The sequence below is a fragment of the Euprymna scolopes genome, chromosome 26 (assembly GCF_053919585.1).
Source record: "Euprymna scolopes isolate OS-2025 chromosome 26, ASM5391958v1, whole genome shotgun sequence".
NCBI classification, from domain to species: Eukaryota; Metazoa; Mollusca; class Cephalopoda; order Sepiida; family Sepiolidae; genus Euprymna; species Euprymna scolopes.
The window spans coordinates 35,534,673-35,547,672 of NC_136507.1; positions in this window are offsets into that span (position 1 = coordinate 35,534,673).

Consider the following 13,000-nt stretch of genomic DNA (forward strand, 5'->3'; position numbering starts at 1 on the left):
ATGGTATAATAAATTATGGGGTTTATCTATTTTATTTTTACTTTCATCATAATTTGCTTTGGTTTTGATACTCACAAATTTGTAGCTATCTCTTTACAACCCATCCTTTTCATAAACTAAATAATCTTTACTTCTTTTCTCTTTCATTTATATATATATAATAAACATTTTCCCAAAAAGCACAAGCTACATAAAATATTCAATAAAAATACTATTAAAATAAGCTACTCAACAACACTGTCAATAAAATCCACCATCTCTAGAGAACCAATAGAGAGGGAAAATGCAACATGCTCTTGCAGAGCCAAAAATGAGTGCCCGCTTGAAGGGAATTGTAAAGCAGAGTCACTTGTATATGAAGCAACTATAACGAATACATCCACAAACGTAACTAATAAATACATTGGAATGACGAAGAGGCCGTTTAAACAGAGATATTACATGCACATGAGCTCTTTTAGAGCAAAAGAGAGAAGTAATACGGCTTTAGCAAACAAGATCTGGCAGTTAAAAGAAGAAGGTGCACCTTTTACGGTGAAATGGAAAAAAATCGAGCAAAAACCTTCATACTCCCCAGAACTAAAACAATGCTCGCTCTGAAATGCTGAAAAATATTATATTTTAAAAGCAACCCAAGAAGATGGATGCTTAAATGTAAGGAACGAATGTTTGAGGGACTGTATTCATAGAAGAGGATCGCTTCTTATAAATTGGGATAGAAAAAAGATAAAACGTGAAGAAGAAAAAAAAAGTGGGGGGGGGGGGTTAGTTATAGATACATGCCAAAATATTTTACTTTATATTATTGTAGATCTAATCACCCATTTTAAACGAGATATAGAGAGGAGTTTTAAGTTTAAAATTTTAAATGTTATACTTAATATACTTAAATATAAAAACGCTATGTTATACTTAATATACTTAAATATAAAAACGCCAATTTTTGACACCGTTTAGACCTATTTCAATCTAAGATTTATTACCGTTTTTAAACGAAATTACATATAATTTTAAAATAACGTTTTAAATAATTTTAAACGTGAAACGATACTTAAATATAAACATATGCCATATTCTTACACATTTTAAGTCTATTTTAATTAAATATTATTACCGTAATTAAAACGAAACTAGAGATTATTTTAATATAAATCTTAAACGTTTTTAAACGCAAAGCGATACTTAAATATTATTACATACCATCCCCTGGGCACTTCCTAGGCCTATTTCTATCTAAATTTTATTACCCTATTTTTAAACGAGATTAGACATAACTTCAAAATGAACTTTTAAAACGCTTTTAAACGAGACTTAAACTGATTGATGGGGGGTGTGCTTTAAGAAAAATAATAATATAGAAGGCATCATCCCATACTTTTTAATTTATTGCTTCAAAGTTATTACCTTATTAAAGTAGCATAAAAAAATAAAATAAAATAAAAAATAAAAAAGAATAAAATAAATAAATAAATAAAAATTATGGTGTGCATATATAGAGTTCCGGTTCCGGTTAAAGACAGATGAGAGTCGGCTGAAGAGAGCCTGAGGCGGACATTAAGAGCAGTCCTCAACTACCGGGCTTGAAACCGTCGGTACCGACTACCGATGTAAATTCCTGTATATATTATACAATATATATATATATATATATATATATATATATATATATATATATATATATATATATATGCTCACTTCTACAATTTATTTTTTTCTTTTAAGAGGCCATATATATATATATATATATATATATATATATATATATATATATATATATATTAACATCGGTTCCCGGCGTTGCCCGGGTGTTTGGGGGTGTATGCTGAGCCCCCCAAAAAACGGTCAATTTTTAAAACTTTGACCCCTATTAAAACCTCTTAACAATTATTGTTTTGGCCTCCAATCAAGTTATTAAGTTAGACCCATGTCTAAGGTACCTATATCTAAAATTTCAAGTGTGTAGACCAAAAATTGTCGGAGGAGTTTAGTAGAGCTCTTAAAGGTCAAATCGTTGAACTTTGACACCTTAATCGCCAAATTTCTGGGCAAAAACCAATCACATCGATTTCCCCCTAATCTCAGTACCCTGTATATCAAATTTCGAGTCTGTAGACTAACAATTGACAGAGATATTGCGTAAGGAAATGTACACAGATACACACAGACAGACACTTTTACTTAAATATATATATATATAAGACTAATATATATATATATATATATATATATATATATGTAAGACTGTCAGACTAAGAAAAATATATAATAACATGTCATAAAAAATAATAAAAACAAAAATTGTGTACTACTAAAAAAAAGGTGTTGTTTTTTCTGATTGTATAAATTATATATATATATATATATATATATATATATATATATACACACATATATATATATATATATGCATGTATATATATATGCATTTCCCATACGCATACATATATATGTATATATACATATATGTATATATACATCTTTATATATACACATATCTATATATATTTATATATATATATATATATATATATATATATATATATATAGATGAAGGTGCAATAAATAGTAATATGGATTGAACAAAACACTATACAAGACACCATTTTGTAAATAATAGGCAAACTAAGTTGTAAAGAAATAGATATATGACACAGGTAAGAAAAAAAATTAAATGGCATGAATTGCTAAACTTAACTAATCTCGGAAAAAAATACATACTGTTTGTTTGAAATCCTCCAAACAGAGTTCTGTGGTAAGCAACTGATGATCTTTTTAAGAACATCGATACTATTTATTAATTTATTTATTGCGGACATTTATTCTCATCTGGTGCACTGGATAGAGACGTTGAATCTTTACGGTTGCAAGTGAGAATTGCCTGACGATAGTGGTTTCAGTTCTACCCAAAGCCGGCCAGAGGCTTACTCGACCAAAAACTTGGTGAGACGACAACGAATATGAATGGCAGTTATTGCTGAGAATGCAGTTCGAGATTCGGAGTTCCTATCCTCTCGCTGTTACCACTTGACGAAGGCCAGAGCAATAGTTGGCCGAAACGTCGTGAAACAATAACTAAGAAAGATGAGGATAATAGGCCGAAATAAATGAATTAATTAATAATTCTCATTTCAATAATGAATTCTAATTAAATAATTTATACTATCGCTTTTCATGTAAATCAACCAATTCTGCAATGTAGGAAATTAAATGACATACAAAATACTTTTCAACGAAAGATATTTTTTTTAAATATAAGAATTATGTTTAAATAGTTTTAAAGGTTTTAAAGAAAGTCCCCTCCCCCTACACACTATATATATGCAATCACTTTCGTAAATATGATTAACGTTCCATGATTCTGTCATTCTATATACTTTTGCTAGTTTTCAATACAGCTAATCTATATTTGCGAACTCGAAAAACTGCGCTCTTTATAACGAGTCCAAATCAACGCTATGAATAAAAATAATGAAGTATGGATTTGAAACGATTTCGGTTTTAAACTTAGGGAATATCATGTTCTTACTAAACCCATACCAAGTTGTGACGAGCGTGTGCAGTCGTTATTTTCATCTATTGGCACAATCTCCATCGAATGGGGAAGGGTATTTCTTCCATCAATAAAGAGGTTTTGTTTCGTTAGATTTGTTGGCAAAATTTACAAAAAATAAGGAGACAAAATGTCAGAAATATCAAGGGTTGCTAAACTTGTAACTTGTGCAATTTCCGTGCGAATATATGGAGTTGGAACGTATATAAATCAGCCTAAGATGAGATCAAAAACCCAAATCCGGAAATGATATATTGAGTTAATGAAAAACTTCGAGTATATATATATATATATATATATATATATATATATATATATATATATATATATATATACACAATTGTTTGTTTATAAGATTATATGAATATTTTTATAAGTTGGCAAATATTTTATAACGTTGCTAGATGTAAATTTGCCAATTACACCAGTGATATTTTATAGAAAGGCAGAAAGTATATATATATATATATATATATATATATATATATATATATATATATATATATATACATGTGTTAAACAAATCATTGGTATGTTGAAAATCTTTGTCATTTTACTATCAATGATTATTTTTTTCTTAATGCAAGATATTTTATAAATATTATTGAAAACTAATTATGGATAAGTATTGAAGAACGTACGAATCTTGTCAAATTGTTTTATCAAAATTACGGAACTTCTCAAGCAATTACTTGGCGACAAAATTATCCCTCGCTAAGGCAATGCTTAATTGCCCCCAAGTTGACCAGACATAGCTTGCTGCGACTCTTTCTTGTAGGGATATATTAAAGAAAGTGTTTATGTTTACAAATTCTAAACTTACAAGAATGGAAGGAAAACATCAAAAACAAAATAAGGGAGTTAAAGATTGCTTAAAAGCATCCAAAGACCTAGGACATATTTATATTAATTAAATAGTAATTTTTTTTACATGGAGGTCACCACTTATTAAGGCACGGAGGCCACTCAGGGATAAGGGTTATTTCGTGTACAGTAATCAATGAGATAATATTGTACTAATCATACGTTTTGGAGATTTGATAGTGTCTTACTTAAGAGGGCAGTTAGTCAGAAATTTGTTTATGTTGGACTTGAATACATCCAAGTTGTTGTCAGGTGAGAAACAGGCAAACGGAAGAGAGTTCCACAGTCGTGCACTTCTGAGAAAAAGCTCTGCTTATGGAATCTACGTTTGGATTTAGGCACAGATAAAGAGTGGGGAAAATTATTGGCAGTTGTTTTAGCCAGACCGGTGATTATCGTGAAAGATTGGCGAGGGACGAGAGATTGGAGCTCAGACGAGCACTTGCCATGGAAATAATGATAAAACAAAGATAGGCTCGCAACGTCTCTTCTGTGGGAGAGAGGCTGCAGGGAAGCGAAAAGGGCATCCCCCCCTAAGCTCAAAAAAAAATCAACTAATACACCGAATTCGATGGCGTGCAAAATTCTTTCCTAACAAACATAAACACATAAATAAAAAGGAATCATACGGTTTCCACAACCAACATCATAGTTTTCAAATAAAACTACTAAAGTTGTTAGAAACATAAACAACTCTAATAAAATCTTCTAAGAAGCGGATAAAACCAGGCATCTTTTTAAAATAGATAAAAAAAATATAACAGAAAACATTTTTGAAAAACTAAACAAAAAATGGATACAAACGAATGTAAGAACATAGATATAATAAATAGTGAAAGTAAACAAATCACCAATGAACTAAAAAATTAGGGATAAAGTTGGTAAATTAAAACCAAGAGAAGCATATATTTTACTTAAAGACCACAAATATGACTTTAATAATAACCCAAGCACCTACTTGATAAACGTAACTAAATAAGAAATAAGTAGAATTAGTAATGCATAATTTCTAGAATAAACAAACAAACCAAACAAGCCCAAGAATTAAACTAGTGGTCAAATATTTCCGAAGGTATCATATGATTTACAACTATAGAAAACAAAAATAGATGTACATTTCTGCAGTTCGACATCGTAGATTTCTATCCCTCTATATCCATAGAATTGTTTCAATTTAATCGTTTTCCCACCTAGTTTTCATCCTCCTAAATTGAATAAAACGCAATTTTAATCGCTCTTTCATCGTTTGTTTTAAAAATTCCCTCGATACAGCTTTAGGAAGGGTGGATCGAAACCGGTCAGCTGACTCCCCATTCCTTTTTCTTTCCACTCCTGTTCCACTGTTTTCCCTTTTTTGGAGAGAAGATTAAAGGAATATGTATGTATATATATATATATATATATATATATATATAAAAATTTACTTTTAATCATGAATCATAAAAATCTTCCCTTCCTAATTGCAATATATATATATATATATATACATATATACATATATATGTATATATATATGTATATATATACATATATTGCAATTAGGAAGAGACACCTTTTATGATTCATGATTAAAAGTAAATTTGTATATATATATATGTATATATATATACATATATATATATATATATATATATATATATATATAGGTATATATAAACATTTATTTTATGTTTTAAAGAGGGAATTAGACCTGGAGTCTAAAGTGCAGAGTTTATTTTAATGTATTAATAAATGTATTAATAATTTTAAAAGAACGGTGCCCCTATTACTGTAGATATATTATAAGCTCAATAGGTATATGTATCCTAGAGCTATATTAATATTGAATAACAAGATTAATAATTGCAAATTTTGATTCTGTTAAAAAAAAGACAAACAAAATCAACTTGAGTGCACGATCGTTTTTGAAACAATATTCATTTTATTAAAATTGACAATAATTATTGACAATAATTATTGACAATAATTATTGACAATGATTGAAAAAAATTTTTGTGTTTGAATATAATCTCTCCATTAGCAAAATATAGGTTAGGGACAAGTTTATGACGCAAAAATAAAACTAGTATTTTTGTAGTAAGTAAGGCGGATATTCTTTATTGATCTCAATTTTTTTAATCAATATATATATATATATATATATGTATATATAGTAAGTTATAAAATATTTATGGCAATTAAGCTACACAGAATATGCCGCGTTTCGTAGACGCTAGGATTCATCAGGCATATTTTATAACTTACTACCTCGCTCTTCCTACGTATTGAGCACTGTTGAAGTAAATACTTAAAGTTTACGAATAAATCTATACTTTTGTATATTAATTTATGTGATTAAATGAAGTAGTCATATATATATATATGTTTGTGTGTGTGCGTGTGTGCGTGCGTGTGTACATGCAAATATATATGCATGAAGTTTTTATATAAATTCTCTAGACGTCTTTTGAGAACTTCTTCTGAAATATTTATTTTGTTTGCTTTTTGGTGTTAGCAATACACAACGAAATGTAAGCCATTTTGTCTGATAAGACAGACGTTAAAACATCCGTAATGCGATCTAATAAATGCGGACGTTAGGTCTCATATGACTACCAAAATGATCAGGCTTATACCCGCCATGTGCAAAAGATAGCTTCCGCGCAGGTTAATAGAATTGCTGATATCTTGATGTTTACTATAATATTTAATTAATATATATATATATATATATATATATATATATATATATATATATATATATATATATATATATATATTCTTTTTCTTCATGTTTCGTTTTCTATTTGAAAAGGAGCAGTTAGAGATCAAATGATACTCGTGTTGTCTTTTTGCTCCACAACTGTTCTTTATTAGATGGTGTAATCGAATAAAATTATTTTCGGCCAAATAATATATCTTGGAGCTTATCGAGCGCAATACAATCGTACAGACATTTTCGCGCGCCAGTTTATTTGTGTCCGAATGAATCAGTCACTTATAAATAAACAAGGCGAATGCGGAGGCGTGACACGAACAAAAGTCGGCGGGGTGGGGGACGGGGAGGGGGAGATGTAATTGGCACGGTTTTATGGCATGTTTCGTACACGGATATCGATAGGAGAAACAAATTATCGAAAAGTAAAATGAGAATGATTTTTTTTTAGGAATACAAATTGCAAGGCAGACAAAAAGGGAGGAAGAAAGATAAATGCTATTCGTGATCTGAGTTTACTAATTGTGAAATAAAATATATAGCAATATGGCAAAAATCGGAAAATATGTAAATAAAAAAAAAGGAAAAAATAGGATTGATCAAAGTGGTTCTAAGTGAACAAATCGTATAAAGAACAACACACGGAAAAGAAAAAAAATCAAAATTGTATATAGTGATGGGAGGATTCTAATATTTTTCCCGATTCCGATACAATTTCAGATTCCGTTCTAAATTTCCGATTTTCATGCAATTGTAACAGAGCGCGTATGAGCTGGAAGTATATCGGCATAACATGTAAGCAGGAAAGAAAAAAAAAACATATGCAAATAAAGAAGTCCGCTCGGACTTACGTGGAGAAAAAGACACCACGTGTTACGGATTCATTCATTGATTTAGTTAATAAAGGATAAACGCAAAACGATTGCCATTTACAAGACAACATGCCAGTAAGAATTTAGGGAGTTATTTACAAAGAAAAATTATACAAGGGAAAAACCGTGGAATTCCGACCTGTGTTTGTATAAGACCGTCTTGAAGCACTGTACTGTGGGCTGGTCTACGACCTCATCGAGTAGCTGGTTCCACGGAGATGCCACTCGAACCAAGAATTCTGCTTGGCATCGAAGTCTCCGCTCTGTCGAAGGTAGAACTTTTTAGCGTGCCCACAGAGCCTGCGGTCCAGGACAGTAGTAAAGAACAGTTCCCGGCCCAGACCCCACCGTCCATGGGAAATGTTGTAGGAGAATATAAGGTCGCCTCCAAGCCTCCTGCGCCTACGAGAAAAAGATTTAGAGTCCTTAAACGTTGCTGATAGGAAAGAAATCTGAGGCCAGTCACTATTCTCGTCGTTCAAGACGCAATGGTTTACTTCTATTTGCGCAGCTGCCATTGGTCAAGTGTTATATTTTTATTGTTATTATTGTTCTTAAATCTTATTAAAAGTGAGTCTTTGAGACTTAGAGAGTCTTATTCAGTGTTTGTTGTTGTGTCTTAGAGAGAGAGAGAGAGAGAGAGAGAGATGTTGTAAGAGGGATTGTTCGTGTTATAAAGAGATTCATATATATAAAATGTTCGTACTTAGAAGTGTAGATATGAGATGTAGAGTTGAGACAGTCCTAGTGTTCATATTGTGTATGTAAAGACATTTTAAAACACATGATATATATAAGACATATAATGACAATTTCCACTTTACCTTTTTGGTAGAATTACAACACAAAGACGACGTTTATAAAAACACATGATGGGTTTATTTCCATGGACCGGCCGGTGGCTTTGCTTTCAGGAATTCAAATTTCACATTCTAAGTTTCAAAGGTGACCGTCTCGCTTCTAGACGTTCGACTCCAATATCTGGACTGTCGTCTGTCGTCCTCAGACTCTCTCTCAGACTCCCCCAGTTTCTCTCCGCTTAACTCTAAAGTTTCTAACTATATCGAGAACTTCCCATTTTCCATGACGTCATACACATGTTAAAACATGTGTCTTCTTTCACGTGTTCTGGAAATGCGTGTCCAAATCTTTTTCCTTTGTTTGCAAAGGGAATTTTAACCTATATTCCCAGTAACCTATATTTCTAATATGTTAAAAACATGTTTATTAAATTATATTGTAGTTGCATTCTTTCAATTGAATTTCTCTCTATTTTTATACTTACATGAAAAGGGGACAGCCCTTATTATGTAACACAAGGAAGAATTCATACCGTAGAATCATCTGACATAAGCCGGGTACAAATACACAAAAGCTTATCGGAGCTAGTTGTAAAAAAGAAGTAACTATGTCTAAGCTGAAATATATTGAAACCACCAAAAACTCATTGAAACGCAGAAATTAGGAACTCGTGATTTCTGGAAAACTTACAACAGTATAGCAAATAATTAGTAATCAACAATCCCTCCCTATTCAACAATGTCAGGGTTGTTTGGATGGCAGAAAGAAGTCTAACATGCTTTGCCTACAAGCTCTACTTTGGACCGAGCAAACCAATTCTTTCAAAGTTATCCTTTGCGGACAAAAAAACCTACTGCATAAGCTCAAAATCACCCCTTGTCAAGTACATGATATCATAAAAAAACCTAGACACATCAAAAACATGTGGACTTGATTTCATCCCGGCTGTATTTTTTTTTTAATGCCATGCTGAGGTTGCTCCAGTTCTCTCTAAACTTTTTAATAAATGCTTTAACGAATTTTGCTTTCTTGACTGCTGGAGAACTGCTCTGTAGTACCAGTTTTCAAGAATTCTGGCGAAAGAACTGATTAAATTATCTCTTCATTAGCCCTTTGCATATGTTCCTAATATTTGAGTCCATAATTAATTAAACTCTGGTCCACCACTGTTGTTAAACTTCTGTCCGGCCAACAATATGGGGTTTACCTTTGTCTCATCGAAATGTTGCATACGTCCGCCTATTTTACAAGTATTTTCATGTTAATTACGCCAACGAACTACAAGCCCGTGTATCCCCTTGCGCAAATACCTCTGACAAACTTGACAAGCAGCAATATTCCTCTTTTACGCAGTAAAGATCATCAGATGCCAAAAAGCCTTCTAATTTAACTTTTTTTCCCTTACACAGATTTTGGAATTTCCTCCCAGGTTTCTGTTTCCTCGACTGTAGTTACATGCAGAAATTCAAGTGTAATGTAAACAGATAACTTGCTGCTCAACTCCCAACATAGTGTTTTGAAAATTATGTCCCAGATAATAGCCCCTACTTTAAAGTTGCACTATGAGTTGTTTGGAGTAAAAATGCAAACTACTAATAAAGTTAGATAAACTCCGGGGAGAAGCATTTAATCGTCCGTATTCTATCTATCTATCTATCTATCTATCTATCTATCTATCTATCTATTTACCAAGCGAAGTAAATAAAAGTGATTGAATCGTAGGAAACGACAAGTTGAGCGAGTATGTAGGTACAGAAATGATCATGTTGTGACATGTATCAAACTTGGTTGACGGATCAGTTTTCACCGGAAGTATCCGAATGGGGAATCGGATGTTACGTGTCAGAGATTCCGGTTTTAATAAGCCGAGTTGAGTGTAATAAGTTGGATTTGAGAAGCTGGGCAAATAGGTCTCCCCCATAAGGCGGCGACGGTCGCCAAATGGCTGCAAAGCAACGCCACAAGTCCGAGATCGTCGATTTCACTTCACGCTTCGCGAGATGCATGGGAGTGAATTAAACCAATATATAAAATATATCGTCTTGTGTCTGTCTTTCACGCGGCTTGTTATACCAGTACCCAACTCCACAAGACGTTGGCGAATCCCTCAGGCAGCGGCCAAAAGACAGAATGTTACGCAGCAACATGTATGTCGTCAGATTAAGTATGTTATGAATGTACTGCTGATTATATGTGATACACACACAGACAAACATAGACATACAGACAGACAGACACACACACACACACACACACACACCACAAAATTAGTAAAGGGTCGTTAAAGTAAACATTAAGGAACCGAAGAACAATAGTCTGTTAAATAAGCAGTTAGCAACGCACAGTAAGATAACACACAAATTTTACAACGACAACCGCAACAGCAGCAACAACAACAAAAACAACAACAACAATAATAATAATAATAATAATAATAATAATTCTCCGTCCCATCCTCTCCCATTACCCAGCCACCGTCCCCTCTAATAGCCGCGAAGGGCCAAAGAGGATGGAAGTACCGAGAAGAGAGCGCTGACGAGGCCTCCGCTGTACAAATAGGAAAAGAACTGGGACCTTGGGGAGGCTAATTGCCACTCAAATTCCAGTGGAGACCAATCGCAGCTGATAGTGAGAAATAAATTGTAAGGCCTGTTGCGATAATGCAAAGTAATTTGCAAATGTTATCGAAGGAAGAGGAGAGTATTGGAAATCGTGGGAGACGTGTTGTCACTCAGCTTTCAGAGAATACCACAGGTTGTTTTCAAGGAGAACTGCTTTATGACCTATGTGAAATCTCCTTGTGAGCCAATGATGATGATGATGATGATAATGATAATAATAATAATAATAATAATAATGATAATAACAATATTATTATTATTATTATTATTATTATTATTATTATTATTATTATTATTATTATTATTATTATTATTATTAAGCAAAGCCAATTCCTTGCTCGTGTGTACCTCCGCCAATATTTAAATGACTAGAAGCCTGGCTGGCGGTGTCTGGTCGTTAAATACGCGTTTTCATAAAGTGGCATTTGTAAAATTAATCCTCATAGTTTTTAAACTTAAATTTTATGGCGATCCAAGGACGGGCGTTGTACGATTGTAACGAGTGACCTTTTGTGCTCCAGAATTTATAATGTTTCATACGCATCAATATTAGATTGGTGCAAAAAAACCATTGTTTTCTCAAATATGTTACTTTTATATAGGGTTTCTGAATTAATTCATTGATATCTATAGCCATGTTTTTCGCTCTATCGAACCGTGTTATTCCTTACCGTTCTCAGGCTCTTCATTTATTTTTTACATGCTTTTCGGCAGCATGGACAAAATGCAAATCCGCACGATTTTCTTATTTCTGTAAAACGAGGCCGAAAACTGCCGAGAGAGCTCGTGATGTCAATGATACGTTTGGCAACCACTAAGGAACGTGAGGCACAACTGTGGTTCAAGAAATTTCGTAATTGTGACGAGAGCCTCGAAGATAAGACGGTCGCAGCCGGTGTATTGTGGTGGATAATGAGCATTAGAAAGCCGAGATGATGCTGAATCGGCATTCGATGACTTTATCACTTTCAGAACTTTCAGAATTTCCAGACTAATGGGATGAATAAAATTGTTTCTCGCTGGCAAAAATGTGTCGATTCTAATGGTTTTTATTTCGATTGTTAAAGTCTATAATGAAAGGAGTTCCGATCTTTTGAAGTCAAACGTCGAAAACGACATTATTTTTGCGCCAACCTAACATTCTCAATTAAATTTTCCAAGTGATGAATGATTTCTGCGCATGCGGGTACCAAGTGCGCTTTGTCATTCGAGTGTCATTCAAAAAAGTAAAACCTCCTATTTTTCAATCAAAATTTTGAAGAATTAAAAAAACCTGAGCAGTACTATCTAGACGAATAATATTTATGTTTCTACACAGTCAATAGAATTCTTAATACACTTTTGTCAGCGATGAATATGAATATGGATGATATTTTAATTCATGCAGATTTCGTATTTCTAATAATAGAGTCAAGTTTATATTTACTATAATATTATATCCAGGATAACAAAAGGCCTTGAAGATTAAAAACGTCAACTACAAAACCAAAGAGGAATATTTTGCTATTTATTTTCAATTTTGTTTCATTAATTGATTGCACCTACTGTGTAATGTTTTTAGGAATGTAATTCAATGGAATAATATATGTTTCTAGCT